The 7,294-nt window shown below is 47.2% G+C and overlaps 1 non-coding gene across 1 annotated transcript; it reads right to left on the reverse strand.

Annotated features, from left to right (window-relative positions):
• Nucleotides 1-6,509: 6,509 nt before the first annotated feature.
• Nucleotides 6,510-6,571, reverse strand: LOC118147049 (U7 small nuclear RNA). The gene has a single exon (XR_004733222.1). It is a non-coding gene; the product is annotated as a U7 small nuclear RNA (small nuclear RNA).
• Nucleotides 6,572-7,294: the final 723 nt, after the last annotated feature.

The raw sequence follows: 7,294 nt of genomic DNA on the forward strand, positions 1-7,294 counted from the left end.
ATGCTGAAGAGTGATTTACTTCCACTTATGTGGTCACTTTCAAAATAGGTGTAATGTGGTACTGAGAAAAATGTATGTTCTGTGGACCTGGGGTGAAGAAGTCTATAAATATCCACTGAGTGATTACAAGTTTTCTAAAGCAAATCCGCTAAGGAAAAAGAGTCTCCCTTTTGCACCAGGATAAACTTTTTTTTTTTTTTTTTTGAGATGGAGTCTTGGTCTGTTGCCCAGGCTGAAGTGCAATGGTGCGATCTCAGCTAACTGCAACCTCCGCCTCCCGGGTTCAAGAGATTCCCCTGCCTCAACCTCCCGAATAGCTGAGACTACAGGCGTGTGCCACCACGCCCAGCTAATTTTTTGTATTTTTAGCAGAGATGGGGTTTCATCGTATTAGTCAGGATGGTCTTGATCCTGACACCGTGATTCTCCCGCCTTGGCCTCCCAAACTGCTGGGATTACAGGCAGGAGCCACTGCACCCGCCTGCCCGATCAACTACTTTTTAGCTTTGTAAATTACCCTGCACTGCCATAAACAAAGTTCAAGTGCAAATTAAGATGCTTGTTCTGAGAAGAGGGTGCTCCTCTCCAGGATGAGATGGGGCGAGAGGGCAGGGCTCTTGTCTGAGTCCTGGGGGCATGGGGAGCGGATTTGTGCAGTGAGGCAGGGAAGTGTAAGAGCACACAGCATGACCAGAAAGACCTGGCCCCACTCACATTGACCTCTACCTCCTAAGGCGTTCAACTCAGAAAACTTCCAAAGTTGGTGCTATTCTCCCTGTTTTACAAATGGGTAAACTGAAGTTCAAGCAGGTTTCAAAGCTCTCTACCCCATGATCACACGCTGAGGTGAGAACCCAGGTTACAAGATTCCCCCTCCCCACCGTGCTGCAGTGAGTCAAGATTATCACTGGGCCAGCAGTTGAACACTTCTTGTATGCCAAGCACTGGGCTAGGGACCGTATTTATTGAAAAGACATGAGCCAGCGTGCTTGTTCCAGGTCACACATCTAGGAGTTAACCCACCCAGAATTCAATGCCACATCTGTCTGATTCCAAAGCTCAGTCTTGCCATTTATTATCCCCTAGGAGTAGGAACAGATCTAGCTGTGCAACGTCATTCATCCAATCAGTTTCCTTTCTTGTCAAATGAGGATCATACTGCCTACTCCACTGCTGTGTGGTGAGAATTAGATGCATCCACGTGTGGCCATCACGGTTTACTCCTATTCCTCCTATCAGTAGCTAAGACTAGCCAGAGAACTATCCCTTATTCTTTTTTTTTCATTTCCTTTCTTCCCCCTTCTTTCCTTCCTTCCTTCCTCTTTTTTCTTCTTTCTTTTCTTTCTTTTTCTTGGTCTTACTCTGTTGCCCAGGCTGGAGTGCTCACTACAACCTCTGCCTTCCAAGTTCAAGCAATCCTCCCACATCAGCCTCCTGAGTAGCTGGAACTACAGTCATGCATCACCATCTGGGGCTAACTTTTGTACTTTTAGTAGAGTCAGTGTTTCACCATGTTGGCCAGGCTGGTCTCAAACTCCTGGTTTAGTGATCCACACACCTCAGCCTCACAAAGTGCTGGGATTGCAGGCATGAGCCACCACATCCGGCCTCTTAGCCTTTTCTTTTCTAAAATATTCTGGACATGAGACACTGCAACCACCCTCATCAATGGATTCCAGGATCTTTGAAAACTTTGGCAGGGCACGGTGGCTCACGCCTGTAATCCCAGCACTTTGGGAGGCCAAGGCGGGTGGATCACGAGGTGAAGAGATCAAGACCATCCTGGTCAACATGGTGAAACCCCATCTCTACTAAAAATACAAAAACTTAGCTGGGCATGGTGGCGCGTGCCTGTAATCCCAGCTACTCGGGAGGCTGAGGCAGGAGAATTGCCTGATCCCAGGAGGCGGAGGTTGCGGTGAGCCGAGATCGCGCCATTGCACTCCAGCCTGGGTAATGAGCGAAACTCCGTCTCAAAAAAAAAAAAAGAAAGAAAGAAAAAAAAAAAAGAAAAGAAAACTTTGTCGGGAATTATCTCCTAGATACATCCTGACCCTAAACCTGGATGCTTAACACCAGCATGATCATAATTATAATACCGAGTGCTGATGGAGAATTTGCCTTGGGTCAGGCACTGTTCTGCTGTGGAGTGAGTCATTTAGCAGTCATACAATCCCATGGACAGATACTACTATGATCATCTTCATTTTACTGTCCAGGGTACTGAGGCACAAGACAGTCAAGTAACTTGTCCAAGAACACACAGCTGGGAAGTAGCAGCTGCAATTAGAAACAAGGCAATCTGACTGGAAGACCAGAGCTCTTACAATATAACAAATTTGATTCTGGCCACTTGATTGCTTAAATTTGAGGAGCTTTTTAATAGGCCGTGATTAATATTCATCACTTTGCCTAAGGCAGAGGCTATCCATTGACTTGCTACAGTGTATCACAGAGCCACTGTTTTAGCAGATCCCACATTTAAGGCAGATCTGATTTCTTTTTACCAGTTCTTTCACTTTTTTTTTTTTTGAGACAGAGTCCTGCTCTGTCACCCAGGCTGGAGTACAGTGGCATGAACCTCCCAGGTCAAGCAATTCTCATGCCTCAGCCTCCCTTGTAGCTAGGACTATAGGTACCTGCCACCATGCCTGGCTAATTTTTTGTATACTTAGTAGAGATGGGGTTTCACCAGTGTTGGCTAGGCTGGTCTCAAACTCTTGACCTCAAGTGATCTGCCCACCTTGGCCTCTCAAAGTGCTGGGATTACAGTGTGAGCCACTGCACCCAGCCTTTCATTGGTTTTAAATTACATTATTCATACAATTGTGTATTGCATCATAGATTTTAAATGCAATGACTAAGTAAATAGAGTACATAAGTGATTCCCATTATTTTACTATGAATCTTACTATCACCTTTTGTACTTCAGCCTGTAACTTTTGTGGATTTTTATATTGTTTTGTTGTGTTTTGTTTCAGACAAGATCTTTCTCTGTTGCCCATGCTGGAATGCAGTGGCATGATCATGGCTCACTGCAGCCTTGACCTCCTCAGCTCAAAAGATCCTCCTGCCTCAGTCTCCCAAATAGCTGGAACCACAGGTACGTGCCACCATTCCAGCTTATTTTAAAAAATCATTTTTAGAGATGGGGTCTTGCTATGTTGTTCAGGCTGGTCTTGAACCCCTGGGCTCAAGCATCCCTCCCACTGAAGCCTTCTGAGTCACTGTGATTACAGGCTTGAGCCATCACATCCAGCCAACCCTGGGACACATAAATTGCATTTTTCCCTAAATAACAAACTCCAAATAAACTGGAGACTTATTTTTTCAACCATCTTTTCATATCTCTATAGAAGATTGCCTGAGCTCCCTAACTCTCAATAATAGAATGTACTGCATTTGATAGTCTCCAAATCCTTAACATTTCCTAAGCCAAAGGCATGAATGTGTTCAAAGCTTTGTCCTTTCCTTTCTGGGATATGTGTGCAAGAGGCTATGTGTGGATTTTACATGATCATTCTCAGCTGTTTCTATTTATGTCTCCTCCTACAGATTATGAGGTTCTCAGGGGCGGGAATGGATTTTTCTAAATCAGGAACTTAAATGAAGCATGTGCCCAATAAATATGTATTGAATTTAATTGAATTTTCGTTTTTAAAAGGTGTCATCATTTACAATCAGCATTTCTAAAGAAAGCACATTGAACATGAGGCTGAGGAGATTGTGCCGCATGGTGAGAGCTTGGTTCACTGGCTCCAAGTCTGGACCACATTGAGCAGCCACGTTTTCTCTTTTTGCCTTGTAGGAAGACTGAGTCTCAAAGCAGGTAGCTCCTCGGTATAGAGACACACTGTGTAGTGGTGAAGCTGGGCTGGTGGAAAGCTGGAATGAAATGAGAACAGCCTTCAGTCCCTGGACTATTATAACAGTCTCAATGTTCTCTGCCTTTCCCCGCCACCTTCACCTTCAAATCTTTTTTTTTTTTTTGAGATAGAGTCTCGCTCTGGTAGACCAGGTTGGAGTGCAGTGATGTGATCATGACTCACTGCAACCTCTGCCTCCCAAGTTCAAGCGATTCTCCTGCCTCAGCCTCCCAAGTAGCTGGTATTACAGGCAACTGCCACCAGCCACCATGCCCACCTAGTTTTTGTATTTTTAGCAGAGATGGTATTTCATCAGTATTTTGGCAGGCGGGTCTTGAACTCCTGACCTCAGGTGATCCACCAGCCTCGGTCTCCAAAAGTGCTGGATTTACAGGTGTGAGCCACCACATCTGGCCTCACCCTCAAATCTGTTTCGCACCTGCTGTTGGAATTCCATTGGTCATCTAAGCCCTGGGGCAGTTGTGGTCACTCCTCTGCAGTTACACACCCACCCAGATGCACCTCCCTGAGACTCACCACTGTGTATTAAAATTATTTGCATATTTTTCTGCTTCTCCCACGGGGCTAAAAAACTTAACTGTTTTTTAAAAAATGGTGTCTCTCTCTCTGTGGCCCAGGCTTGAAGTGAAGTGGGATGATTGTAGCTCACCACAGCCTTAAACTCTTGGGCTCAAGGGATCCTTCCCGCTCCAGCCTCTTGTCCTGAGTAGCTGGAACTACAGGGGCGTGACACCATGCCTGAATCCTTTTTCTTTCTTTTCTTCTTTCTTATTTCCTCCTCCTTCTCTCCCTCCTCCTCCTCCTTCTTCCTCTTTTTTGTAGAGACAGGGTCTTGCTTAGTTGCTGGTCTCAAATTCCTGGCTTCAAACAATCCTCCTACCTCAGCCTCCCAAAGCGCTGGAATTATATGGAATTATAGTTAATGAGCCACTGCACCAGGCCTAAAAATATTCTGAGGTCAAGAACTATGTTATTTTTCTCCTTGCTATTTCCAGAGTCAGAAGCATAGTAGATACACGATAATAAAGTTCATCCTAAAGTCCTATGCTGACAGTTGCATCTTCTCACAGTCCACCTTCTAGCCTCATCTCTCCCTGCTTGTCTCTCTAGCCTGGTCTCTCCCTGCTCCTCACTCTGTGTCACCTCCCATGGTCCACAGTCAGTTGCATTGCCCTGGAGTGTGTTGGAAAGGTAGACTCTCAAGCCCCACCTCACACCCAGGATGCAGCATCTCTGGGGAGGGGCCCAGGAACTGGTTTGACCAGCTCTCTGGGAGATGAGGACACTAAAGGAGACCCCTCCCTGTCCTAGGTGCACTGGCTCAGCTTACCTGGGCTATGGTGCTTCCTGCACATGCCCTCACCTTCTTCATCCCAGGCGCTGGCTCAGTTTCCTCCACTCACAGAGCCCTCAGCCGTGCTGGTCCCTGGAGGAGAGCAGAATACACAAGACCCAGAAGCTGGAGGCTGGACTGTAGGGTCCTGTGGCAAGTGGTAAGAGTTGAGGCCACAAAGAGAGACAGGAGCCACAGCTTATGACTCGAGTTGTCACATGAATTATAAAAGGGTTTCTAATTCATGGTGATCTTAGACATATTTTGGAATTTGAGATTTGTGAGGCAAAACCATTTAACACAAGTGAGATCTGGGAAGCAGGCTTGGCCATCTGTGGGAGACCAAAGTCAAGTGGAGATGAGGATGGCTGAGCCGAAAGGGCTCCTTTCTGGGAGCGCGCCTGGCCTCCTCCCCACCTCGGGTTTAGAGGTGACTCTCAGGATGCCATGGCGCTGTCCTCTGCCATAGCACCTATCACAATGCTGTGTGTACTTCTGTCCCCTGGGGAAGTGTCTTTGGTTGTCTTTGTTGGGAGGGACACTCATGTATTTTTCATTTTTGTACTCCCAGTGCCTGGAAAGTATTAGCAACTTAACAACTTATTTTTTCTTTTTCAAAGAGGCAGGGTCAGCCGGATGCGGTGGCTCATGCCTGTAATCCTAGCATTTTGGGAGGCTGAGGAGGGAGGATCATGAGGTCAGGAGTTCAAGACCAGCCTGGCCAACATGGTAAAACCCCATCTCTACTAAAAATACAAAAATTAGCCAGCTGTGGTGGCATGTGCCTGTAATCCCAGGTACTTGGGAGGATGAGGCCAGAGAATGGCTTCAACTCGGGAGGCAGACGTTGCAGTGAGCCAAGATCATGCCACTGCACTGTAGCCTGGGCGACAGAGCGAGACTGTCTCAAAAAAAAAAAAAGACAGGGCCTCACTCTGTCACCAGAGTGAGAGGAGTCACTCAGGCTGGAGTGCAGGAGTGTAATCATAACTCACTGCAGTCTCAACCTCTCCTGGCCTCAAGTTATCCTCCATCCCCAGCCTCCCAAGTAGCTGAGACCACAGGCAGTATGCCCAGCTAATTAAAAAAAAAAAAATTGTTGTAGAGACAGGGTCTCACTATGTTGCCCAGGCTGATCTCGAACTCCTGGGCTCAAGCAAACCTCCTGCCTTGGCCTTCCAAAGTGCTGGGACTAGGTGAGAAGTCCCTGTGCTAGCCAGACAACTGTTTTTTGAATGAATGGGAATGACCTACTCCTACTGCCTTTTTATTTTCATTTTTTTCCTTTGGAGGATTTTCCAGTAAAAACAAGAAAACCAGCTAGGGAAATTCTAAAAGAGCTGTACCACTTCCACCTGCCTTTTGAGATGAGAATGGGCAGTGTGGGGACAGGCAGAGGTGTTGTTCCAACCTGGGCTGCATGATAACGGATAACCCTAGAAGCCCTGGCAAGCACTGGCGCCTGGAAGCAGCTGTAGGGACTTTCCTTCAACTGGACCACAGTGTGGCCTGGGCATTAGGCTCTGAGAGGCTCCCCCGGGGATTCTGGCATGCAGCAAAGGTTGGAAACCAGGGAGTAGAGGGAGTACAGGCCAGCAGGGAGGCCAGGCAGGAAGCTCTTGCCCTAGACAGGAGAGACATGGGCACCTGTGCAGAGAGCAGGATGAAACCTGCTCAGAATTAAGGTGCTTAGAGTCAATGGGGTTCAGGGAGAAGGAAAAGAAGCACAACCCACCCCGCTTTTCTCTTGTCTGTCACCTGTTCCTCTCTGGCACCCCTCCACTTCTGGGTTCTGGCAGGTTGGCTCACTGTGTCCCTCTCCATGCCCCTGCTACCTTATGCTGTAATTCTGGGCGATGTAAATATTGCCGTGGACAACCCCCCTAGAGGCCTGTGATCCCTGGGCCTTCCTGTTTGTTTGTTTGTTTGTTTGTTTGTTTGTTTGTTTTGAGATGGAGGCTCACTCTGTTGCCCAGGCTGGAGCACAGTGGCACAATCTCATCTCACTGCAACCTCCACTTCCCAGGTTCAAGTTATTCTCTGCCTCAGCCTCCCAAGTAGCTGGAATTAGAGG

The sequence above is a fragment of the Callithrix jacchus genome, chromosome 13, assembly GCF_049354715.1.
Source record: "Callithrix jacchus isolate 240 chromosome 13, calJac240_pri, whole genome shotgun sequence".
NCBI lineage: Eukaryota > Metazoa > Chordata > Mammalia > Primates > Cebidae > Callithrix > Callithrix jacchus.